This window comes from Pezoporus flaviventris, unplaced genomic scaffold, assembly GCF_033815535.1.
Source record: "Pezoporus flaviventris isolate CSIRO_AGI_PZ_B2104156 unplaced genomic scaffold, CSIRO_AGI_Pfla_v1 ptg000025l, whole genome shotgun sequence".
Taxonomy (NCBI): Eukaryota; Metazoa; Chordata; class Aves; order Psittaciformes; family Psittacidae; genus Pezoporus; species Pezoporus flaviventris.
Genome location: NW_026892573.1, coordinates 5,258,537 through 5,285,323, shown reverse-complemented (window position 1 = coordinate 5,285,323; position 26,787 = coordinate 5,258,537). Strand labels below are relative to the sequence as shown.

Here is a 26,787-nt window from a genome sequence, read left to right as displayed (position 1 = left end):
GTTTTTGCCCCTTATGGGTCTTTCTCAGGGACACACTGAGCTGTTCAGTGGGGGAAAAAAAATTAAATACATTTTTTCATAAGAGTTTTTTCAGGCTGTCCTAGATATTAACTATTATGTGGTCTTCGGGTTTTATTTGAAGCAGGACATTTCCATCTCTCTGACTAATTGGAGGAAATGCCGCAAATAAAGTAACCAATTTAAACTTGCAAGCCTGTTGCTAGCCACATGGCCTTGTTATCAAAGTGGGTGCTACTGAGCTGTACAGAAGAATTAACATGCATGTGGGCTGCCGGGATTGGATTTTTAAACATAGTTTCTGTGATGTACTCCTCAAAATTGCAAGTAATAATTTAGAAGCTTTTTGTTTTCTTCCTATCTTAGTCATAAATCCTCGTACAATGCAAGTCTGAGTAAAGTAGGTTTAAAGATTGCATTTTAAAATCAAGTGGGGTTTTTTTTGGGTGTTCCTTTGTTCCTTTCTTTTTCTTTTCTTTGAGGGGGAGTATCCTGCAGATGCTTTAGAAATTAGAGCCTTATTTCCAGTGCAGAAACAACCATTCTGGCTCAAGTGCTGTCCTTAGCCTGACTCCTGTCCACATTGCTGTGTGGTCCACACCCAGCTGTCTGCTGCTTTGTGCCAGAGCTTGCTAATGCAGCCATCACTTGGAAACTTGTAGGAAATATCATCAAAAGATGTCCTAAACAGAATAGCATGCATTTTCTAAAGGGATTTCATATCCTCTTCTGCACTTAAAGCACTATATATGTGTTGTGGTGCTATTGGCGGACAGAAACTGGTGGTTTTAGCAGCTGGTTTTAAAGGTGGCAGATTCCAGGCAAACAAAACAATCCAGATTTCCTTCCTATTCTGACTCTCACTGGATGTACACCTGGATATCTAAAGAAACAGTATGAATTTCAAACTTTACCTGAAATGACCTTTGCAGAAATCCAGATGTATGCTTTTGCAGACTTCTAGTCAGTCAACTGTGTGTAGGGATTTCTTTTGTTGAGCTAATTCTCAAAATAGGCTCAGACTTTCTCTGTGATTCAGAAATCCCTTCTAATTTTTTAACAGGTTCTATATTCAAAAGCTTAAAAACCTGAATTGAAGTATTTCACTCTAACTGGAAAGCATGTACATGTATTTCAGAGAAAAGTCCCACTTTTAGGCACAGGAGAAATATGTTTATGTTCAAACCATGACCTTAATTCACATGGCCATAATTGCCTGAGTGCAGACACGTCGTAATTTTAGTGTTTGTGCAAGCATAAGCGCTTTAAGACTCTGTTTCAACGGAGTATTATTGCTGCTCTTTAATGTTCAGTGGATACAGGCTAGTTTTGCAAAAATTCTCCATATGTAAGGCTGTTGAGACAAGAAGATGCCATTAAGATTCTCCCTAGGAAGACACCTCCTGATATATGATTACTGGCTTTTAGGGGGGTTGTTTATTTTTATTTCATTCAAGTTTTTCTTTGCTGAAAGCTTTTTGCCAGTAGTTGCAGGCTTCAAAATCAGTGGTAACATGGCAAAGGCAGATCCCAAATCTACCAGATCCTAATTATACTTTTGTTTCTTAAAGTCTCTGTCAGGCTGATTTCTGCCTGAAGAGCAACTTGGTAAACTGGAAGCAAGCAGGCTGGTGGTGCGGTAGGGAAGCTGTTTGGAAAAATGGTGACCCTTCCGTCAAGGGCATCTGCCTGCTTGTTACTGCAATGGTATGGAGTTGCAGAATCCCTCAGGTGTCCTCACTGATTCTTGCTGATAGATAGCCAGAAAGCCTCCTCTCATTGCCAGCAGAACCTGTTGTATGCCAGCAGTGGCATGGCGAGACACTCACGTATCCCCTCCAGGCTTAATTACGTGACACACAACTGGGAGTGAAAGTGGAGGTCAGCAAGAAGCTCCAGCAAATCTCCATCCCAACAATTTATCTAGGAAGAAAAAGCCTTTGGGAACCCCACAAGCATGGCTCATTCCTCTAGTCTGTAGTACAAAAAAAAAAAAAGTATTTCCAAGTCATGGCTTTGCTTTTCTCTGAATATCCTAAGACAGTGTTTTTCAGCCTTAGTTGTGCTGTTAACCTCTTCCAACCACAAAAATTACTTTGTGGCCCCAGTCCCATCAGGTTATTTTAAATAAATACAAACATGTCAAGTGCTTCTACACCTGCTAGAAGCAGTTTGCAACTGTTTTTAAAGTCATGGACCTTGATTTTAGAGAAGGCAGTTTAGTCCAAATGATGGTCTGACACCATCAGTGCATAAACTTTGATGGGTCAAGGACAAGAATTTATCATAAGTACATCTTTATAAGAAACCTGTATCAAAAGAAATCAGAATAAGCCTTTTGCAAGAGGGCAAAGTTAAAGTGAAGTACAAAAAAAAAAAAAAAAAGAGTAAGTTTGTATAACTTATTAACATCTGACATTTTAATGCCTTCCTTCCAGGAAAAGGGAAGAAGTGGGCGATGTTTCTGATCTAGAGGGACTTGTTGAAAGTCTTGACCACATAGTAAATCCATGTTGGCAGAAAAGTATCCATGACAGAGAGTTACTCATCTGAATAATATTTTAAATATTAAGTAGAACTTGTATTTCATGTACAGATTTCTCAAATCATTGCACCGATCTTGAACTTTTACCAGCTGCTCCAGTACTTTGAGCACTATTCCTGACAGAAGCGCCTCCTTCATTCTCGTTCTTTTCCTCTGTTAAAAAATGAGAAGAAACCCAAGTTTTGCTTTCCATTGCTTCTTATGGTCAGCTCTGGGTATGAACTCAAATCATGCTGCTGTTTCCACCATACAAGACTTATGATAATGCAAAGTTGCATTTTTGTTAGTTGAGCCAGCATTTGCAGTCTTGATAAAAGCATCCTCTTCGAGGCTGTTGTTTTCTCTGGACTTACTGCTGCTACTGTGTCTCAGGCAGACTTCATGGTGTTATTTCTAAAATGCTGAGGGAGCTACTCACAAAGGTAGTAGACGCATCACAATTTTTCCTCCCACAAGCATGCAACACTTCCTTTCTGGTATCACTTGGACATTTTTTGCTCCTGTTGTCAGTGGTCTCATTTGTAGGTATATGGAGTATTTTGTATTGGAGATGAAGCTTTGCAGGAGAATGAATGGTTTATTTGCAGAATACCATTGGTCTGGATAGAAGATACAAATATGTAATTTCTTGACAAAGACTGAATGGATTCCAGTCTTATTCTTCCCCTCTCCTCCCCTGCAGTCAATTGGTTTATACCACTTTTGGCCCATCTTATGGTCATCTCATGTTGGTGTTACACAGCATTTAATCACACTACATTGATATTAGGAAAATCTGTGTTTGCATGATACAGTTCCTTATTATACTATAATGGGCACATTACTGCTGGTTTTATTCATTAGGATCAGAAGTAATTTAAACTCAGTTGTAGCTGCTTCATACTAATATTCAAGTAATGTGCTCTGAAATATTATGGTGTTCTCTAACTTTCTCACCTCATTTCTGTGCTGCCTCACTCAACCGGCTGGTCTGTTTTCCCTGTGTGCCTGCTACTGCTCTGGGCTCAGGTGGCCAACTCTCACCTCCTTATTTCAGTGCTAGTCCACTCATAGAAAAAAATCTGTATATTTTGTTCACAATTGGGCACACATTTCTAGGGCATTTTGTTCTAGCTCTGTGCTCTGCAGATGTTTTCAGCTGGACCTAGCTTAGTTAAGGAAGCGATTATTGCCTTCCATTCAGCACACATGGGACCACATCTGAAGTACTGTGTCTGGTTTTGGGGTCCCCAGTTCAAGAAAGGCATGGGCATACTTGTGCAATTACCCTGGAGGGCCACCAAGTTGCACAGCAAGCTGGAACAGAGGATGTACAGGAAGAAGTGGAGAGATCTGGGACTGTTAAGATGGAAAGAAGGTCACTGGGGGATCTTACTGCTGTCTATGACTACCTAATGGGCCAAACTCTCATGGTGACAGGAGAAGGAGCAACAGACACCATTTGGAACATATGAAATTCTGCTTATTATATATATTTGGGGGAAAAGAATTCGCCATGGGTATGGTCAAACACTGGTACAAATTGTCCAGAGAGGATGTAAAATCTCCATCCTCACAGATAATGAAAACTTGACTGGATAAGACCCTGAGCAACCTGCTTTGAGCAGCAGGTTGGACCAGATGACCCCCAAGGGTCCCTTCCAATGTAAATTCTTCTATGAGAATCTTATCCTCAGAGGGAAAGAGTAGATTATATGGATGGGAAGCTCTGGGAATCAGTCTCCAGAGAAATAGAACTTGGGGTGAATAGAATCATAGAACAGCCAAGGTAGAAAGAGACCTTGAAAGACTATCTGCTTAACCTTTCATGGGAAAGGGAGCCTGGATGAGGCTATCTAGCACCTTGTCCAATTGCACCTTGAAAACCTTCAGTGATGGAGACTTTTACCACCTCCCTGGAGTGGTTGTTCCAGTGGCTGATTGTTCTCACTGTAAAAAAATTGTTTCTTGGCATGAAATTTCTGCTGGTGCAATTTGTACCTGTTGCCCTTTGTCTTTTCCATGTGGCTCCTCATGAAGCAAGAACCTCCATCCTCTTTTAGTCACCCTTTAAGTACTGGAATACTGTGATGAGGCCCCTCTGAGCCTTCATTTCTCCAGGGTGAAGAGTCACAACGGCTAAATAAAACTCCCCTCCAGATTTTCATAAACACTGGCACTGAAAGGGAGGAGAGCAAGATGGCTTTCAGGAAGGTGAAGGACAAGAACTCTAGCCAGTTCTTCTATTTTTGGAGGACGTGGAGAGGAATTGGGCATAGGATACTACTGTTGACCTGTAGTTTGTACAGGACGCAGGTAATAAACAAATGAGATGGAACACTGGCTCAATCCCCTACGTGGGGCAGTAAGCAGGATCATGAACAAGGCACTCACATCTAGGCAGGGCTCCTGGACTTCCTTTGCTCTGTGCCCACCTGCCTGCCTGCCTTCAGTCTCAGGGAACACCCAGGCTGCTGGCAGAACAGCAAGGAGGCTGGCTAGTATCATTGCATTAGCCTTTAGTAAAGGCTGTTAGCATTGTGTGCTGTGACATGTACCTGGTATTTACTGCTTTTTCCCTGGGTTGCATGTCACCATCTTTGATGGATGTGAGCCAGTTTCCAAATCCAGCCCTTCCTCTTTCCCTCCTGCTTGTTCAAAATACAGCTGTATTCAGCAAGTATAAAAGTGCTGACCTACAGAGCCCATGACAGCCAGCTGCAGTCCCTTGCCACCTACTTTCTGGTTTCCCTTGCTCATTTTTCAGTTGAAGCAGTTCCACTCTTTCTGGTGCTCAAAATGGGAACTGTGTTTCTCAGTGCAGAAACTTGCTGCCCCTGCCATCAGTCATGCAAGGAGTTCACATGCCAGCTGCACCAGGTTAGGTAAAGAATGACTTGCACAATAGAAGAGTGTACTGAGAGCCAGCTAGTCCATAATTCAGTTTTCAAGTCTGTAACAGATTTTGCTCAAGCAAATAATTAATTCAATTCACCATTTCGCATTTGTTATGAGCAGTAATCTCAGTAACGCACTGTTCAGCAGCATAAATCCTAGGAAGTCCTTATTTCTAAGTATAAATCTTGCTGTGGCATCTTCTGATCAGTAGAACAGGTCTTTTGCTGTCTGTTCAGGTGTCCTTCATGTCACAGCTGCCTGGGGAAGAGTAAACAAAGCGTTAGACTGCCCATGTGGATATTAACCTTCACCTCCTTTCCTCATGCAGCAAACTGTCCCTAAATTGCTGTTCATTGATATCTTCACCCCATGGCCTCCTACCCACAACAGTCCCCTGGGTAGAGGAGTTACAGAGCAGTCAAACATGCAGAGGAATACCAATCCAGATTGCCCTCTGCAGTAAGCATAAGGCTGGCTTCCACCATCCAGGTGCTGGAGGAACTGGAGAGGAGCTACTAACTCCCAGATTCTGTGCTGTGTAAGTCAGTAGGAGAAGTAGAGGAAAAGAGACCTATGATGTGCAAAAATGGAAACAGGCTGTGTACCTGGCATTGTAGAATTGTGGGTGAAAAATACATATGTTTTTGCAATGAAAAACTGAACAATAAACAGCATCTGTATTTTCCTTGCCTTTTGGCTATCACACATGAAAGGCCCAGACCCATCAGGACGCCACCATTTGTGAATGCTGGCATGGCTTAATTATGTGACACAGAATTACTGGGAGTGAAAGTCTTAATTTTGAGAGCTTTTAATTTCCCCCCTTTACATATTGTTCTTGCACTATAAAAAGGCATCATCTGCTGCTTTTAAAATGTACTGTAAGCTGTAAGACTTGTATAACAAAAGCTACATTAAGTTAATCAGCCTCTTCAGATCAGTAGGTTATGGCACTGAAACTGCCTGTTCATGAAAGCACAACTTCCTCAGCTTTAGAAACTCATGAAAGCACACAAATCACTCAAAACACACGCACACAGAAATCACCTCCCCTTCCCACTTCTGCCCTGCTGTGGGAAAAACCTTTCACTATCCCCAATTTCTCCCTAGAGTGAAATCTCATCCACCATCCAATACAAAATTAGTACAGGTATATAGAGCATGTTGAGCAAACACTGACGCATCCCCAGCGGTGAATTTACACACCACCCCCCCCCACCCCCCCCGCAATCTGATTAAAATTAATAAAGGAAGACAGAGCACACAAAACTGACACAGGAGAGTATAAAACCCCACACGCAGAGCCCACCAAGGCTGGGCACTGTTGAAGGAGCTGCTGTGCTGGAGTAAGCAGCTCTAAGCATTAGGCAAAGCACATGTTGGAAATGATGGTTCCCTTTCTTGGCCAGGTTCAGGAGGGCTCCCCTGCACAAATGCACCTGGCAGTGTGCCTGGTGGATTTGTCACTTGGGAGTGAGCGTTGCTTGCATTACTTGTTGTGTTCTTTTGCCATTCCCTCCTCCTGCAGGTGATAGGCAGGATAAAAGATGCTGTTACTATCAGAGGCTTGCTCAGCTGCATCTCGCCTTCCGCTTGCCTTATGCCCTTCCTCTCCCAAAGGCACACTCAGCTGTCATTGGCATGCAGTTATGGGACTGTAGAAATGTTCTGTGATCTGAATAGCCAGCCGAAGGCTTCATTGGCTGTGGTGATGGACCAGGGACTGCTGGAGCAAGGGAATGCAGATTCTGTGAGGGTCCATAGCATTAGTCCACTTCTGCAAGCTGCTGTGTTTTAGTATAGAAAATAGATGACAGTGACCAAATACTGCCTTGGGTAAATCTACATGAACAATTACATGTCTGTCAGGTACATCTTTACGAAATGGGAGGGCTGGCATGGAGGTCATGTACCAGGAAGATGGGCTCTAGCAGTTGTCTTACTGCAATTAAACATAATCCTTTATACTCAAAGTGATCAGTAACCTGTTCTTGACCGGTACATGCTACATCTGTATCCTTCAGGGCCATCCAGACATCCTCCACAAGTGCAAGCCATTGATCTGGCTGCAGGAACTTCACACAACCAATTGGGTGCAGTTGGAAACTGTCAGTTTTCAAAATTATTATGGCTGCCCATTTCTGGAGAGATCAGAGTTGTCTTGTATTGTGTATTGGCTTCAGGTTAAGCTGTTATCACTCTGATGTTGTGCAGACACCACCGGTTTCCCCCAGGTTTGCAGTACTAGCTTCTCCCACCAGTTAATGTGTATTTTATGAGCCCAGAGATGGTGCTGCGGAGAGTGGAGCTGTGCCAAGAAGAGTTGTTCCTGCTTGTCTTCGTCCTTATCTTTGAGGTTTTTTTGTGCTTGCAGTAGCTGAAGCAGGGGGAATGCTGTGGTTGTGGCAAGAAAAAGCAGCCCAAACTGCTGTGTATCACGATGGCTGGTGTGCAAATTTACAACTGCCTGGGAGCAGTGTGTCAACCACGTGTCTTAGGCTCCTCATATACCAACTTGCTTGTGAGAGAAAAAGCAGTACTCTGTGATGTTCTGTTAGAGGTCTCAAATGATATTGGCTGCCCTGAAAGTGGCATCTATTTGGAGACTGGCTTGCAAAGAATCCGGAGATTTTTCAAATTTGATTCCCCAGGTGGGATCAAACCCATCATCCTTGTATCCTGTGAGACAGACCCACAGCGTCCTCCATCTGGCAGCACCTCAGTGGGTGCTAAACCACGAATTTCAGAGCCATATTTTGTAAGCAATGCCTTATACCTAGCTTAAAGGTGAACTTTTCATTCGGATGAGGTGTTTATGTGTTAGGTAGGATGAAGCTGTACCAACAAAACATCTTCCTTCTAAGAAAATCCCTTCATGTAGGCTAGTCTTTAGTCATCTCTGTAACCTTTGTCATCCTCGCCTCCCTGGGGAATCTTCTCTGTGACCTTTGCTATTCTACCAAGCATCTCATAAATTATTATTCTTTTAAATGGCACTTAGCCTGTCGTAGTGGCTGCTAGCCTTGACGATTTGCAGTCCACCCTGTAATTTTGAGAGAAAAAAAGAAATGGTTGTGACAGGAGAAATATTGTACTTCACGATAAAACTACTTTTGTGTTTCATTTTCTGCTCAAGTCATTCATATCCCTGTCACTAACCTCATTCAGGTCAAGGGCTTGAGGCAGAGAACGGGCATAATATTTTTGGTCAGACTGATACGTCTGAATATTACAAACATCTGTAATTTTGAAATTGAAATGAGTGTTGTGTTAAATCCTCAGGCAAATAATATTAAGCCATAATATATTACTGAAGTTTGCATTTCGTTTGGCAATTCAGACCAAGGCGCTTTTCGCTGGTTATTCCAGACATTAATGAATCTGCTCACACAAAGGGATCTGCTCCTTATGGCTGCAGATTGGATCCCAGATTCTGAGAACTTCATAGGAAATTCTGTGGGCCAAGTAGTTGAAATAATAAAGAAAAAATTAATCAGGCGCACATTAAATGTGAAGCATGGAAGAAAGCATCTGCAGCACTCATTGGACGTCTGGGTAACGTACTTGCAGTGCTGTCTTGCCAGCTTACATTTGGAGTGGTTGTTCAGAAGAGAACAGATGCTAGTGTGAAATAGGGCGTCATAGCAGTAGGGCATCAGAACAGAGGCATTTGCCTTTTTTCTTTTTTTCTTGTAGTAATGCCTATTCCTTTTTATACACACCAATTATGAAAATGGTAGCCAAGTCTGAAATGTGAATGCATGTATTGTGACAAGCCAATACTCTTAAAGGGCATCAAGGCAAAAACTAGCCTAACTAGGAAACTTCAGAGAAGCAGTCCTTTTGCAGTACACGCTGAATATCCTGTAACAGACATAGTGACTATTTTTTGTTAAGATTATGATTTTCTTTCCCTTGCTTTATTTTTGTATTTTAGTAGAGATGTTACTGAATGCCTTCTTGGTGGCAAATGCCCAGAAGCGGAGATGCTAATTCAGGGGAGTTTCATCAGTCATTTCAAAGCAGAGGTCACATAGATAAGAAAAATGAACAGTGCACAGTATGTGAAGCAGTGACATTCAACGAGTCCTTGTCACTAGCAGCCATTAGCATGCAAGCCTGCTGTTATATTTCAGTGCTTTATGTGCTTTTCTTGACCAGGCAGGGAGCCTTTGGAGCACTGTAGCAGTTAATACCATACAAGTTATTGTTTCTTTCTTGAATGCCTTATATTTTTAGTACCATTTAGATGCTTCTCTGCCCCCTCGTGCTTCTAAAATTTTAAAGAGAACCAAAGAATGCATAATTTATATGTGTCCCAGAGGAAATGGAGTGACTCAATGATATCTGTGAAGGGGATGATTTTAAATTTCATGTCTTATGCAAGAGGTAATTTTTATATGAAAACTGCAAAATTGGCCTCGGGGATAGCCAGATAATTATCCTTACAACAACGGGTGTGGATTCCAAGGGGATTGTAGCAGAAAGCTTTATTTTCTTGTGTATCATCATCCCTTGTGTATCATGGTTGTCATAGTTGAAAACATAGCAACTGATAGATCTTGGGGAATATAACTTGTATTTTGACTTAGAATAGCACATGCAGGAGGTGTGAAAAGACAGGTTTGCTTTGACTCTGTTGAAGAATTCATGCAAGACGTGAGGCATTTGTTTACTGCTGAAATTCCTTCCTTCAGTTAAAGGAAAAAACAATTGTTTACCAGTGTTGGGCAGAACCCATCAGTACATGCTTTGTCACACAGCACAGTTCCACTAGGCTGTTTCTGCTTTCATTTACCAAAAGCCTAGAAGTGCCATGTCTAGAAATAAATGTCTGCTTCTTTGATATGCTATATGTTTGAAAATGCACTTTAAGGTCTGTATTACAGACAGTTCAAAGGGAATATAAATTGGTGCAGTATTCTCTCTTTCTTCTTTTCTTTTTAAACCAGTCCCACATATTCATTGCATTTTTATCATGACTGTTTTCAATAACATGTCTTTAAAAACAACTTACCATTTTGTATTTTATGGAACTTGGTCTTTGTTATACTTAAGTAATTGTTATGATCTTGTTGCTTCAGTAGTTTAAAACATTTAACATCCTCTAAACCAGTTCTATGCTGACTTTTAACATTGTGTATCCAAGGAGACAGCTGATCTTATTTGCTTCTCTGTTGGAAACTCTTTAGTTTTAATTCTTCTGTTCACTTCTTGCAGGACTGGCCATGAGAATTTGCAACATTCCTTTGGAAATACCATGATGGGGCTGGTGAGAAGTCAGCTTCCTTCGTACAGGTCTGTAAACTCTACTGCATTCTGACAATTTCCCGTCTCCACTTGTTATCTTTCTTATCTCGAATGCTTGCAAACCAAATTAAAATCTAATTCTATTCTGGAGCAAGATTTGTGGAAAATTATTTTTGTTTCTTACAAAATGTTTAGGACACAACTCTATTCTGTTATATAAATGTAGAGTAACCCATTTGTCTTTCCTTTGAAGTGAATTATTGCAGTTTATAGAGTTGAACTGCAGAAAGGAATTGGGCCTGTAAGTCATTTTCACCTCACCACTATGTCTTTCAGTGTGTGTTGAAATTGCATTACCCTAAAAGGTCCTGCAATCAATTGCTCCCACCCAGGTTGCTAACATGTGAGCGGCTATCCCACAGCTATGGCTGTGGATGTTTCAAGAAACACGCTTAGCAAAGGGTCAGCAGAATTACTTGGGCTTCTGGGTCAGGAGGAGCTCAGGTTCATGGAAAGTTTAAGAAAATTAAATAAAAAAAAAAAAGAACGTTGGTATTTAAGAGACTGTGAAAAGACCATAATAATAATGGCTTGACTTCTGTAGTGTCAGCATGGCAAGGAATGGTGAGGAGCCTGTAGCTAATGCTGTGCCCTTGTCAACCAGAACGATAGTGTTATAAGCACTGTGGCCCACGATCACAATGATTTAAAGGGTAGAAAACGCTCCCCTGCATTTCAATATGTTTTTCTATGCAGCTGTGTAACAGAGAAAAATTTGATTTCTCATTGCTTTCAAAGGTAGGACTGAACAGCATTTTTATAGAAATCTCAGAAAAAACAATGGGAATCAACTTTTCCATCTAGGTGGTCATACCCTGCTATCAGAACACACTCAGGGTCTGTGGGAGTTGTATATGGCCCTAAATAATAATTCTCAAGAATGTTCATGTTTGGAATATGCTCTATTTCATCCGCTTGGTTTACCTGAGAGCACTTTTGGTATTACTGCTTTCAGTTTTGCCTCTGTAGTCACTTACTATTCCATTAGTCTGTAAGAATTCTGTAGGTATTATGCAGGAAAAGCTTCTTGTAAACCTTAAAGAAAGAGAAAATCAGGTGGATTTAGGGGATGAGAGGTAGCCAAAACAGCTTTTAATCCGTTCTTGGAAATCATGATTTGGTTTTTAAAGCTAACCCAGATCCAGAATGCTTTAGAAGAAACTTGAACCTAGATGTAAACTTCACAAAAGGCTACAGCTTCCTTAATGAGCAAAAGTCCTAGATCAGACTGCGATACTGTAGATACAGATCTGATTGATGCCTTGGGCCTGTGTGGAGTGAAAGCTCTGTGTTCAAAAATAAGTAGCTTTTCAGAGTAATTGCACAACTGTTGAGTGATCTGTGTCATGCTAAACCTTTGACTGCACTGTTTCTTTCTTTAATGATGATATTCCTGAGGGCAAAATTTGTGGTTTTCTTTGGCAGGGAGGGAGAAAGAAGTGCAAACACTGAAAGACAATATAATGGAGAAAACTTCTTGCACATGTTGGCATTTGGGTTGTAAATCCTTTACTAGCAGCAGCAGCTTCATAAAATCTTCTTTTCCAGACCTGTCTTTGAGTGTTGTTTGAATCATGGCTCACCAAAGACTTCCAAGAGATGCTGCAGATTTGCTGAAGCAAAGTATGGTTGGGCCTGTGTCCTAATGAATTTGATACAAATACAGTCAACAGTTCCTCAAAAAAAGCTTAGGCAAGTCATTTGTCTAAAGCATGTTTTACAAGTTTCCTTGTTCACAAGTCTGATTACTGAAGAATAATGGGTTTGTGATACACATACAAACTTGTATTGTGTTGTTTAAAATGACAATAAATATGAAATTAATTTGATATATGTACATATTAGTTATATGTATACTAAGTGGCATAAAGTAGTTTGGGTATGCCTCTGCTGTGCCTTCGTTATATAATGCAGAAGCAAAGGAAAGCCAATTAAATTAAAAGACAAGACATTTCTACTGAAAAGGAGATAGAAGGTGTAATTTCCCTCTGGAAAATATTGCCCCAAGGTATTATCAAAAGGTATTGCATTGAACCTTTGCAAGAAATAGATATTTACATCAATAAGAATGCCATCGCAGTTATAGTTTTCATATTACACAGTTATAAAGCAATTACACAGCTTACACTGAAGGCTGAACTCACTGATTGAGTGAAGCTTCTTCTGCAGCCATGTAGGTATCTCTCGTACCACTTCTCTGTAGCATGTGATGGTGACATTGAAGGAAACAGGATACTGATCTAGCCAAATCATTAGTTTAATCCAGGTCAGTTTTTTTTCCATTTATCCTATGTTTTTCACTGCAAATTTAATGTATTTTTTTCTCCTCCTCTTGCACAGTTCTTGTTTTCTTAATCTCTCTTTTATGTCCTGCCTACAATCCCTCACCCGTTCACCAGAGAAGCCTTCTTTCCTCTGACATCTATGTTACTTGTTCTTGCTTTGCTGGAGCTTTATTCATTTATTGGTGTTTTTTTCTTAAATTTTTCTTTTGGGGTCACTAAATGATGTATCCTTCCAAACACCTCTTGGGGTCTCCTCAAACCTTTGCTCTTGGCACCCCTATGGCGAAACAGCTGCTTTTGTTTTAGGGGTAGCAGAGAAAATCAAAGGCAATTAAAACAGCTTATGGCTTCAGCTTTGGATGGGAGTCCCCCATCTCCAGGGGCTTAGCTGTCTGCCCTGTCCTCCTGTTACAGCCTCCTGGGCACATGGTCAGCCCAGGTCTGAATCCTAGGCGGGTTTTGGTGCAGGAAGTGATACTCCATTGTCTTGCTGCTTCTTCAGTAGTGAAAACACAACTGGCAAAATACCAATCTGTCAAAAGTCATGGTGGGGGAGGGAGAAAGGAGAGGAAGAGCCTAGGGAGAGCACTTTTCCATGAGAGCATGTAAGCATGGCAACCATACCTTTGATCTCTGTACCAGCCCTGCAAGTGGACCTGGAGAGCCCTGCTGGTGCTGTATTAGATAAACATGCCTGTCTTAATGCCAAGCTGCCAGAGAGGCCAAGCCCTGAATGTCACTGGGCTTTGCTGAGCCCACCAGAGGCTGTGAAGGCAATGAAGTGAAGGCAATGAAGTAGCTGCTTGCACGCAATGCATGGAGGTTGGCAAAGAGGAAGCGGGGAGAGCTGATGCATAAACCAGAACCATGGGGGAGTGTCTTATCTTTGTGCACCCTATATGCAGATTACCTGGCTATAAAAAAGCTGAAAGGAAAGGGGATGCTACTACCTGGAAACATGCCATGTGTGTGTTTGATGCATATATTTGAATTATTGAACAGATGGAAACCAAATAGCCTGGTAGTGGAGAAAATCTATAAGCTAGATGCTCAAAGGAAATGTGGCAAAATAAAAAGGGAGGGTGGGGGAAGTAAATCTCACAGATCCTTGGAGGGACAGTTGCATTTCATTACAATGGAAATTAAAACAAAACTGTGAGTTTGTAAAGATTGTTGTGTCCAAATCATGGCTGTGAAAACTAATATAAACACATACATGTATTTCTTATTTTCAAATGATGGTTCAGAGGGTCTGTGACTGTAGAACTCTGGATTTTATTACCCACAGCAAGACAAAGAGCAAGTGATTATTAGAAAAAATAAAATTAAAATTTGCTCACCTGAGTAAGAGCTGTGGACAGAGCAGTTCTGCAAGAGACTGAAATTAATACGAATACTGGGAAAATGAACCAAGCAACCTAGCCAGCACTCTTACCTCCAGCTGGCTTTTAAGTTTTGAGTAGTTTACAAGGAATTCTTGTAGTTTACAAGGAATCTCTTATCGCTGACATGGACAGTGGGATTGAGTGCGCCCTCAGCAAGTTTGCCGATGACACCAAGCTGTGTGGTGGTTGATACGCTGGAGGGAAGGAATGCCATCCAGAGGGACCTCAATACGCTGGTGTGGTGGGCCCATATCAACCTTATCAAGTTCAACCAAGCCAAGTGCAAGGTCCTACACTTGGGTGGGAGCAATTCCAGGCACAGCTACAGGTTGGGCAGAGAAGAGATTCAGAGCAGCCCTGCAGAGAAGGACTTGGGGGTGTTGGTTGATGAGAAAAAGAACATGAGCCAGCTTCAGTGTGCGCTCGCAGCCCAGAAAGCCAACCATATCCTGGGCTGTATCAAAAGGAGCGTGACCAGCAGGTCGAAGGAGGTGATCCTGCCCCTCTACTCTCGTGAGACCTCACCTGGAGTATTGTGTGCAGTTCTGGTGTCCTCAACATAAAAAGGGCATGGAACTGTTGGAACAAGTCCAGAGAAGGGCCACGAGGATGATCAGGGGACTGGAGCACCTCCTGTATGAAGACAGGCTGAGAAAGTTGGGGCTGTTCAGCCTGGAGAAGAGAAGGCTGCATGGAGACCTCATAGCAGCCTTCCAGTATCTTGAAGGGGGACTATAAGGATGCTGGAGAGGGACTCTTCATTAGGGGCTGTAGTGACAGGACAAGGGGTAACGGGTTAAAACTTAAACAGGGGAAGTTTAGATTGGATATAAGGAAGAAGTTCTTTACTGCAAGGGTGGTGAGGCACTGGAATGAGTTGCCCAGAGAAGCTATGAATGCTCCATCCCTGGAGCTGTTCAAGGCCAGGTTGAAAAGAGCCTTGGGTGATAGGTTTAGTGTGAGGTGTCCCTGCCCATGGCAGGAGGTTTGGAACCGGATTATCTTAAGGTCCTTTCCAACCATAACTATTCTATGATTCTGTAATTCCTAGAAATGGTGGCAAGTTCTTCCTTTGCTGGAGGAACAGCCCAGAAGCATCCTTAAATACCTGCCTGCTGTTTAATCATAGCTATTTCCCAGAAAAATTATAGAATGGTTCAAGAGCAAGGCTCATTACTAGCCTCACATCAGTGCCCATCATCTTCTGTTCCAAAGTGGCAGTTAGATGATGATCTTTGCTGATCTCAACTCCTGGGGCATTACATAAAAAAAAACCACAAAAAACCAAAAAAACGAGAAGGAAGATCTTTATTGTCAATAGGCAAGAACACCTTAGGGACACCAAAGATAATTTGGGTCATTTGATTGTGTTACCTACAAAAGAGCAAAGATATCTCGGTAATCTGTGAGATATTTATCTATTCTTACAGTGAGGAAGATTTCAGTGTCACCACATGTAGTCTCTTCTAGAGCTACACAAGTCTTAAGGGGTATTTCTAAAATTAATGTTATGATTTGTTTGCTCCATAGGAAAACATTTGTTGTCTCATTTATAGTGAAGATAGAGAATGGTTGAACATAAGATCCTTTCTGGTCATCTGTCAAATATTAGAAAGGCCAATGATTTTACACTGTAGTAGATTTCATTTGTTTATCTATTTTTCAGAATAAACATTTGCAGATCCTATAGGTCACATTCCAAAACTATTTTTTCTGTCATCTTCCCATGTACCTGCATCCCTCATGTATTGTTGATTCAAGTGCCAGCGTTAAGAAGCTGAATATGGTCAATAAGACTTTCAGATGGATACAAAATATATAAAATAACCCCAGAATTCAGAAGCTCAATAATGAATTATGAAGATCTATCCTTAATTAAAATTACTCTGATCCATATTTTACCTCAGCTTTGTCTGAGTGGAATCACTGCTTGTGTCTTCTCTCTCTTCAATCCTTTAAACTCTTCTCAGTATGATAGGTAATGAATGATGTTGGAGAGACAGTAAGTGTGCAACTTATTGTCCAGCATATGGATAATGACACATCTTGCACCTTTTTATTGCCCACATTCTGGCTGCACAGGGATATCTGAACTATAGATGAGGTGAAATGGTGACTGTATCACATTTCAGAAACAATAATTGTCCATTCAGGTCCCTTTAAAAGAAGGACATTAAAGAACTGCTAAGTTTTCTACCACTAAGGTCCTCAGGAGAGTCAGGCACACATCATGAATAATAATAATAGAAGAGGGAGGACAGCTGCTTGACTGAACATCATCAGTATTGACACCTTCCAGGAGGAGTAATCAGTAATCCCCTTGACCAAAACAGGTGTGACAACAAGATAAAAGTCATAAGCTATAGCTGCAGCAAGAGTCTGCTTGCAATAGACAGAAAGATACGAATTGATTTCACTTCTGAAAGGCAGTTAAAACACCTTCTTCAGTGAGAGAAAGAGAAATCCACTGTCACTGCTACTGTCCAAGTCTCCAGAAACAGCAGTGAAACTTGCAGAGCTTGTTACTTAAAAAACCCAAGCAGTGTTCAAATGGCAAAGTGCCAGCCAAAATGAACAGTTGCAAAAAAAAAATTCCTTTCCTTTTTTCTACCACAACGCAGCACATTGTTGGCAAGTTTGCGTCCTTTCTCCCATGCTTTTTAGCTAAAGTATGCAGAAAGGGTACCAGTTCAAATGGTAATCATAACGGACTGGTTTTTGGTTTGTGTACATGAGAGAGAATCATAGAATTGTAGAATCATTTAGGTTGGAAAGGACCTTTAAGATCATCAAGTCCCACTGTTAACACTGCCAAGTCCACCACTAAACCATGTTCCTAAGCATCACATCTATGTCTTTTAAGTATCTCCAGCGATGGTGACTCCACCACTTCTCAGGGCAGCCTGTTCCAATGCTTGACAGCCCTTTCAGTGAAGAAATCTTTCCTAATATCCAGTCTAAACCTCCCCTGACTCTGCTTGAGGCCATCAGTTCTTGTTCTATAACTTGTTACTTGGGAAAAGAGACCAAGCCCCACCTCACCTCCTTACAGGTAGTTGTAGAGAGCAAGAAGATCTCCCCTGGGCCTCCTTTTCTCCAGGCTAAAAACCCCCAGTTCCTTCAGCCATTCCTCATAACACTTGTGCTCCAGACCCTTTGCTAGCTTTGTTGCCCATCTCTAGACTCACTCTAGCACTCTAGCACCTTGTGGTGAGGGGTCCAAAACTAAACATAGCATTTGAGATGCAGCCTCATCAGTGCAGTACAAGGGGATGATCACTGCCCTGGCCCTGCTTGCCATATTCTTTCTGAATGCTGGTGAGTTTGATCCTGCAATGAATATATTCATAATGCTATCACCTTCAGAAGCTGCCAGTAAAAAGTCTTTGACACCAGTTTCATTCGGGAGCAACCTTTGTTCATTGTCAGAACTCAAACCTGAGCAAATTTCAATCAATTTCATAAGTAATAGTAAGGCAAAGCCTTCATTTTGATAATATTTCAGGCTTCTTTCTATTCTGAAGTGTAGCACACTTTGACATTGAGAGTCCTAAGATATAGTGCTCCAGAATGATTTTGATTTCTAGGGTCAATTATCGTTTCAGAAAAAGGATAATATAGAGAAATTTTTTATTAGATGCCACAAGTGAAAAAAGAAAGCAACACCAAAAGTAAAACTGAAATGAAACCACATCAACATTAATATGGGTTGGTTGACTCAACAGAAAAAATGATCCAAGATTACCTGTAGTCAACCATTCAGGAAATAGTGTGTTCCTACTTAATGTCGTTGATCCCACATCTGGGAAAAAACAAACAAACAAAAAAAAAACCCCAAAAGACCAATGAATATTGTGTTCAAGAGCCTTTATAAGAATCAGAGGAAATCTTGACCAAGCAGTTCGCTCAAATAGCAAAAATGAAAGTAGAAAGATGAAATAATTATTTTGGGTAGAGCCACTCTTTAACTTTGAGCTTTCAGAATACTATTAAAAATTAACCAAGGAAAAGGTAATACATGCTATTGCCCCAGATATCCTGGAACTCAAAAAATTATTCTCCAGCTAACTTGCCACAGTTTTTTTTTTCCCTAGAATCATAGAAGATTAGCAAATAGCTTGAGGGCCTTGCAGTTGCATCAGCTGTACTGACACTCTTCCCGTCAGAGCTGTGGCTGACCTGTTTCTAAGGGCCTCCACTGATGGAGATTCTCTGAGCAATTAATTCCAAGGCCAAATTTTCCTTATTGCCTTTTTTTCTTTTCTTAGCCTACAAGTTACTTCTGCCCTGTTCTGTTCTCTTACTTCTGTCCTATCTGCAATGAACAAGAATAAGTTATTCCCTTTTTCCTTGCAACCATCTCTAATATTCTCAAGGTCTTTTGTCATGTTTCTTCAAATCTTGTCTTCTTTAAATTAAACAATTTATTCCATCACTTTTTGTTGTGTTTTGTAGAGTACTCATTTTCAGTAAGTCACATCCTTCTTACAATGTGGCATCCAGCACCACATCTAAAGTTATGGTTGAATTCTTTCCACTGTGAAGCAATAAACAAGAATTCCGTCATGTGTCTCGTAGGTAGCATTGTCCTTTAGATTTCCAATTTGACATTCATACATATGTGACAGTGAGTCTGTTGGAGTTTGTGATCCACTGGATAACCTCAGATCTTTCTTAGCAATACTAAACCTACTTGGCTATTTCCTACTGAGCGTTTGCTGACTTGACTGTTTCTGACCTTACCTCTCAAAGAGATAATTGTCATGAACACTAAGATTCCCTCAGTCAGTTATCTACATATTTTAGGGTGAAATTAATAATTACAATTTGAAAGATTTTAACTTATCTCAGTTTTCTCTAATCTACTTTTTCTTATTATGACAAGAATTTCTAGTCATTTGTCTTCAGTGTTAGCTGTTCTGGCTTTCTGATCACAGCTGATCCTTCAAACAGCTTCCCTCCCACTGAGTAGCAAGACAACTCTTCTTACTATTGCTAATAGTGGTATTCTTAATACTACACTTAGTTGTTTTCTTTGGAATGTGTTCTACTTTTACATCCCCTTACCAAAAGTACGTTGCAATGTTACACAGACTAGAGGATGGGCTTTGAAAGACCACTTACAATTTTTATAATATGGGACTCCACAGAGGCACTAGATTTACAAGAGCAATTGAAGACAGTTTTCGCAGTACTTGACAGGTAACACACAGATGTCCCTATGCTTATAATCTCAGTGGAAACCTGACTCGATCTAATTAATAACAAGGAAGCAGCACCAAAGAATAAAGAAAAACGTAGAAAAGGATCTTCAAAACAAAGGTCATATGTTAAATTCAGGAGAAAGCTCAGTCTGAGAGACTTATCTTGTTAATAAAATTGACTGACATCATGTGTTTTGCTTAGAGAAGACTTAATTTCTTCATTATGCTGTTCTAATCTTTGAAAGCCACCAATTCACTTATGCATTTAATCACAATGCTCCGTTTTAATTTAACTCAATGAAAACATACCAAGTGTTCTTATATTTGATTCTTCTGTCTTCAAACAACCTTTTTACTATTTTAAGGTGACAAATAAACAAGAGAAGAGAAAGGAGGTGATTACAGAGTAATAAGTTAAAGACATAGCATGTTCTGCATTGAGCTATAAAGCTGTTGTCAAATATTCCTTTGTTTTGTTGGAGTTTTTTTGGTGTGTGTGAGCTATTCAGTAACATCTCTGAGATCCTGGCTAAAGTTCTACAGACCAGTTGCTGACAGGTTCTCATGGCAGTCACACATGAGTGAGATCTATCAAATGCACTATCTGGTCCCAGTGAAGTGTACATATACAGAGAGAGCTGGTTGTCCTCTTGTTCTGGGGCACGGAGCATTTTGAACCTCTGATCTCTCTATAATCCCTCCAGGAGTATTCCCTACTAATGCTAGAGACCTTTGCCTCCAGACTGTATAATGGTCAGTCCCACAATCCTTCCTCCATTAATGCATCTTTGATTTTTCCATCTCTGTAGGTTTAAGTGAGTGAAGATTTCTGTTGGGAAGATTGTCTCTGTCAAGAGCCATACAGCCAGCAGGCAGCTTGCAGTGTCATAGGACAGGCTTTCAGAAAAAAAGTCAGTGTTTGATAGCCAAATACAACATGCTGTTTTAAGGTTTTAAGTTATAATAAGAACCCTACAAGTCTGCGTGGGTGTCCTTTATGACAGCATTTTGTTTGCTTCTTTGAAGACATTTCACTGCACATGCTGACAGTCTCACCTCTGAATGTATGATGTGCTTAAAACTATGGAGCCTAAATCAAATCTGGACTGCTCTGCAATCCGAGCCTTCCCCCAGCATATGGTCAGGCTACAGACTTTTTGCCTGGCAATTCCAGTCGGGAGCTGTAGCTCAGCACCCTATGGCCTTTGGTCGAGGGTCAATTCCTCACTCCCTTAGTTCTCCTTCCATACTTCCTCCTGCAAAATTTCCCCAGAAGTTTGGAGTGCTCAGTTTATGCTTATTCACCAGGATTCAGGTGCTCAGTGAGAGTCCACAGACCTACAGGTAAGGGCTTACATCAACACAGTTCGGGTAGGAGTTGCCTCTGCAGATTTTCCAAGCCAACCAGAAGCTGTGTAGCACAGTTAGCGTGATGCTGAGTACAAACTCATAAATTACCATAACTGACAGTGTTTATTAGCTGTGACTCAGTACAGTTAGCTTGGCCTCAGCACTGCTAGTAACTTTGTGTCTTCCAGTTGTCTCCTTCCCTGAGCAGAACAATCCTGATTTTGGTCAGCCTGGGCCAACCAGGCTGGTGTCAACACCCAGACTGTGCAGGTGCATGTTGGGTAGGCTTTGCCAAGCACCTAAAGCACAATAAATCCCTGGAAAAAATTGCTCTGTGAGTAGTGGAGAAGCCTCTCTTCATGTGTTAGTCCCTTAGTTCCCTGTCCTCTAAAACTCCCATCTCAGTTTTCCAGCTCCCCCTCATGTCCCTGCAGGCAATGGCAGCCCGCTCTGTGGAGGCTCATCCATGCCATCCAGAAGATCTGCCCACACCTTCCCAATGGCCTTTCCCAGGCAGAGTTTAAACTGGCTGCTCTGCCTTGCCTTCCTCTCCGTAGACAGCAATTCGTGTGCTGCTTCACTGTCTGGCTGCTGGTTTTCATTAAACTTCTAGTAATGGAATTACCTCTCATGATTTCTCTCCAACTTTTACTCTGGCTTGAAACGGGTTCAAATTTGCTGCTGCCCCAGCTCTGCAGTAAAGTTGTAGTAGATGAACAGGCAGAGGTTCAGTTAAAAATAACCAGAGATAATGAAAATTGTACCTGCTCTTTGCTCTTGGGCTGCATTTTTATATTATTTTGATACTATATTATATAGATCTGATCTTGGAGCATACTGCCTTCAAGCTCTCATTTCCACACTCATCATGAGAGGTTACCCTCTCTTCGGCTAGGCTGAGCGGCTCAGCAGCTTCTTTCTAAATTGGATCTGAGAAATGATTCATGTTAAAGGAGCCTTTTTAATTTTTTTTATGTATGGTTTTGGGCAAGGCCAGGCAAATGCTTGAATTAAGATGACTGAAGGTATGTGGTGGAAGGGAGAATGGGTCAGGAGCAAGGCCCTGGTGTACTCACCAACATTTAGGGCTTTATATCCCTCACTGCAGTGCTGTTATCAAGGAGGTAAATTTCTGCTCCCTAGTCCCCTTATGTCTACATGCTTTATCCCTACAGTTTGGTAGCTTATTGGACCTTGTCCCAGGAGAAAAATTGCCCTATCAGCCCCAAATTAAACGATAAACAAGTGAATGTGTGAACCATTGGAAACATTTTAACTAAAAAATTGGGAATTTCTCATGTTCTTTATGTCACTCTGTATTTCTGGCAATGCAGCTTTCTTGGTTGCATCATTGGTGTTCATATTCCGTGGGCATTATGGGAGATGGCCAAAAACTTGCTCTTTCAAGAGGTGAGAGATAGAACAAAACAATTTGATCTCAATAAAGTTTAACTGTGCCATGGTCTGTAGCAGAGCCAGCTACTTTAGGTATCAAAAAACATGAGAGAATAATTGGGGAATTTGAGTTTGACTGTAGGAAATCACTAATATAATGAGGAACATAAGTCCCATTGCCCTCGTATTTATTTTGTTTTCCTTGGTGGAGAGAGTTGACTGATGTGACTAGAGCATATTGTACCTGGGATTATTACCAGCTTCTTAATCAAGGAAGTCTGAGTACTTTGGCTACATTGCCATGCTCTAAGTCATTCCTGCTCCCCATTCCAACTGAGACAGATTATAGATTGGACAGGGTTTGAAATGACTCTCATTTTCAAAGCATGGTTTTGTGAAGGAGCGAAGAGCAGTTACTGCTTTAAGAGAATCTGTCACCTTGTCCTCTAGAAGAAAGGCAACAACAATCTTTTCCAATAATGGACCTGTTATCTCCCTCCTGGAATTTATCAGTCAAGGAACATATTGATCTAATTTGCAGGTTGCAGCCTGTAGTTCTCTAAACATGTCCAAACCCTAGCACATGATGATGGCCAGGACTTACTTTGCATTTAGTGTATCTCCCCCTTCTTTCTCCCTTGTAGGCTGCTGTTCTCTTTACAGTCCAAGCAACCTAAAGTGGAAGAAAATTCCTCACTTTCAACTAATTAATTTTAACTCTGTTCTTTATGAAATTTTCTTACAATACTTTTCCTCTGTGGTCTCTCACCAGCTGTGAATTTGGAGCAAAAAATAGTGCATGCAAGTATTTATATCCAAGAAAAACATGCTTAACTGGAGTTAAAAAAAAAAATCTAGAAACTTTATTCATTATTTATAAATTGTTGCCATTTTTTAATATTCCTTTTGGAGCCAGTATTTTTGTTTGCAGGGAGGTGGCACTTCCCTTTTAATCTCTGGATCTGCTTTTTAAGATTGCTTTTCAAGATAACTGACACCTTATCCTTCTCAGAAGATCACGTTGTAATGATTCACTTGCTTTACCTGTCATTATGAAACAAAAATGAATGTTAAAACATTCGTTTTCTGATCGATTCAGAGTGAGAAAGATAAATCTTCCTTGTTTGTTAGAAATCATTTATAGAGGCTACTACGGCAACCAAATTAATGACAAATAAGGAGGTTGTTATTTAATTGTTCAGGCTGACTAGAATAAGAAAATCCTGAATCTTTGCTGAATCCATTTACTACCATCCCAATAGCACTTGGTTATTTCTTTGAAGAGTTTGTGTACCTTTTTACCATACTGGAACAAAAAAAAAAAAAAAAAGAAAAAAAAAAAAGGAAGTTTTATGATAGTAGAATTAAGAGGGTGCACGGGCTCCATTACTGTTACCCCTGTGATCCCATTGGACATGATCACTGAAGTTTGGGTTGTGCTCTCAATGATCCCCTCTGCTGCTGATAATTTGATGAATAAAGCAGTTAGTGCCTTTAGGCTGTTAAGGACATAAACAAATAGGAATAGACCCTGCCTTCAGTGGCTTATGCTCTACAAAGCTGATACATGCCAAGCAAAAAGTAACACTTTGGGATGAAGGCAAAAGGGTGTTTCCAATTGTTTTTTAAAATAGTCATGGGTTGCCAGCAGAGATATTATGTTGATATGTGTTAGTGGGCATGAGATGAGGGGAAGAATACATATTCTCCCTGGGAAGAGAGGAAGAACCCTTGGGAGGCCTATAGGCAGTTAAGTATATAAACTATAGCAGTTTCCTCACTACTAAAGTTGGCATATTATGCTCTGTAAAGCAGGATTGATATGTTTTCTGCAACATAAGTACCAGCCAACAAATCGATTCAAGGTGTAGCTTATGGAGAGACTGATCCACTTTACTTTTTGGAATAAATTACAGTTTGAGAAAATACATCTAGAGAGAGAGTTCAGAGCAGGAAACATTTGGGCATTGTTCAATTTTATGTATGCATTTAAGTCAAAGATGCAGACATATGGTGGAAACCTGTATGACCAACATGTGATGAGATCAATTACCGCATGGCCAAAACTCTTGCCTTTACAGAGAAAATTATGACAGGTGGGTAAGATCTCTGGCAGCCCAGAGTGGAGAGAGGAGCTATCACATAGCAACAGGATGCTCCTCCTCCTTTCCTCTTCAGTCATTGCTTGCTTTCTTGAGATGTCAGCTTTCCAGCCATATGACAGTTGACCTTCTAAAGTGTCAGCTATATGGAATTAAAAGCGTATGAGAATCAAAGACTACCCACTTTGACTTCCACACTGAAATTCCTTCAACAATTGACTTTCCTTTACAAAGTCAGCTGTTGCTGCATCTGATTAAATTAGGAACAAGTTTCCAAGGCTGTGACAGGGATCAAAAGCAGTGACTAAGAAACTAAGAAACATTTGCTTTTTTTTGTAATAACTCTTCAGTAAAGACTTAAATCCAGACTATTCAAACAAAAGAATTAACTAGAGTACTGGCTACTACAGTATATTACATTTTTCCTCTGGTGGGAATTCATGCAGTTACTGCTCTAGTGGCTCTTTCCCCAATACATTTCATCATTTCTCTATTGGGTTGAAAGTTAACACTGTAAAACAAAAGTGTCCTGTGTATTGGTATTTCCAAGAAAGGTAGTGGTGGCTGCTCACAAGCTGTGCACTAGTGCACTCCGTAGCAACACGTAGGTTTGCAACACGATATGAAATGGCTTGGCATGCCTTATCTTCTTCTCACAGCTATATATGTATATCAGGAAGGTTACCTACTGGGCAGGACAAGTTCATGATCATGGTCTCTCAATCCTTACTTGGACAGAACTCCAATTAACTCTACTAAGAGCTACCTTCTTGGTCATGTGGCGAAGAAAGCTATATGGCTACTTGTAATAATAGCTGTGTTGGGCAAACAGTGATATGCAGTGTCTGCTGAGAGAAGTTTCCTTGCTTGAAAGCAGCCATTAGAATATTTCTTCCCTTACTCCAGTGTTTACAAATCTTCACTTTTTCTTAGCTAGCTGAGGTGAAGAGTCGGAAAAAACCTCAGTGTAAATAACAGCAAGGGGATTCTTTTCACTGCAATAGTAAAGATACCACAGGCCATCCTGTTTTTCAGGTGCTCTTCTGTTTCTGCCTCCTATGATATCTACACCAAACATAGTGTCATCAGTCAGCTATGGCGCAGTGGGTTCATGCATATTTACCAACTTGCAAATTACGCATGTGGAGCTCTTAGCATAGCTGTTTCTTTGTCTTTCTGCTTTTCTTCCTTCACTGATGATTTAAAATGCTTACATGCCTAGCATCAGAGGGCTGTATTCTCTGCTTGCTGCTTGCCTTTGTACACCAATTAGGTCTTTGTAATTTAAATGATGTTTTATTTGCTGATTTGGAAGCATCCTTGTTGGTAGAATGAGGTTTTCTTCATCCTGCAACTGTTCTTTGATATAATGATTTATTTAGGTACGAGGAGAAATATTGATCCTCCTAATAGCTTCTGCCTTGCCACAGAATGCATTACATTTTACTTACTGAAAGGGCCATATTCCTTTTCTCATCATCTGATTGACCATAAATGCTTTGGCCTTTCCCCAGCAATTATCACACTTACCAAAGCAGTGGGTAAAAGTCAAGTATTTATAGACTAATTAGAGAAGTCAGAATGTCCAAATGTGTACTCTACATAGTACAAAGAGTTATTGGACAGGGACTTTGAATATAGGGAGTGGTTTCATACTGTTCAAAAGCAAATTAACAAACTCAGAGGAGTTATGGATATATTATCGATTAGAAATGTCTTTCTGGGAATTAGTATGTGGAGTTATGTGATGGGCCTGTGATTTATTAATGGAATTTATGCTTACATTTCATTGGTATTTTCCACTCTGCTCTCCCTTGTCTATCCTAACCTCCACTTCCTTGAGAAAGCTGTCTAATATTAATACCTGAAAGGTAGTGGTGAAGGCATTAATTTTGTAAACCATTTGGAGCTGATTCCTTTTGCAGTTTTGTTATCAGCTTTGGAAAGTGAATTATTCCTAAGGTAGCCACAAATGAGGAAAGGGGATAAGGGACAGTTGCAGCACGGAAAATGCAGAACACAGTCTTGTTCACCAAAATGAAGCCTGGACATTGGAGATGGACATGACCTGATCACCCGGAGACCAATGAGCTGTTTTTGTGGACACAGCATCATGGAAAACAGTTTCCTCTACTTTATCCTGTCTTCATTTCCCTGCCTGTAATTCAGGCACAAATACTCAGATTGAGGAATGGCAAACCTGAGTCATTTACTTAATGCTAATTTAAAGGAAATTCTTCATAAGATTTGGGGACTCATTGTTTCAAAGTATTGTTTGATCAATATCTTGACTGCCTGGATTGAGATAAGGTTGGG

General features: G+C 40.7%; 1 protein-coding gene across 8 annotated transcripts in view; it reads left to right on the top strand.

The window, feature by feature from the left end:
• The window catches only part of ENOX1 (ecto-NOX disulfide-thiol exchanger 1), a 371,562-nt gene that overhangs the window by 103,947 nt on the left and 240,828 nt on the right, over window positions 1–26,787 (top strand). For all 8 annotated transcript variants that reach the window (XM_061457317.1, XM_061457316.1, XM_061457310.1 and 5 more), the window contains exon 3: window positions 10,661–10,738. The gene's annotated coding sequence lies outside the window, so the exon portion shown is untranslated. The remainder of the gene's footprint in view (window positions 1–10,660; window positions 10,739–26,787) is intronic.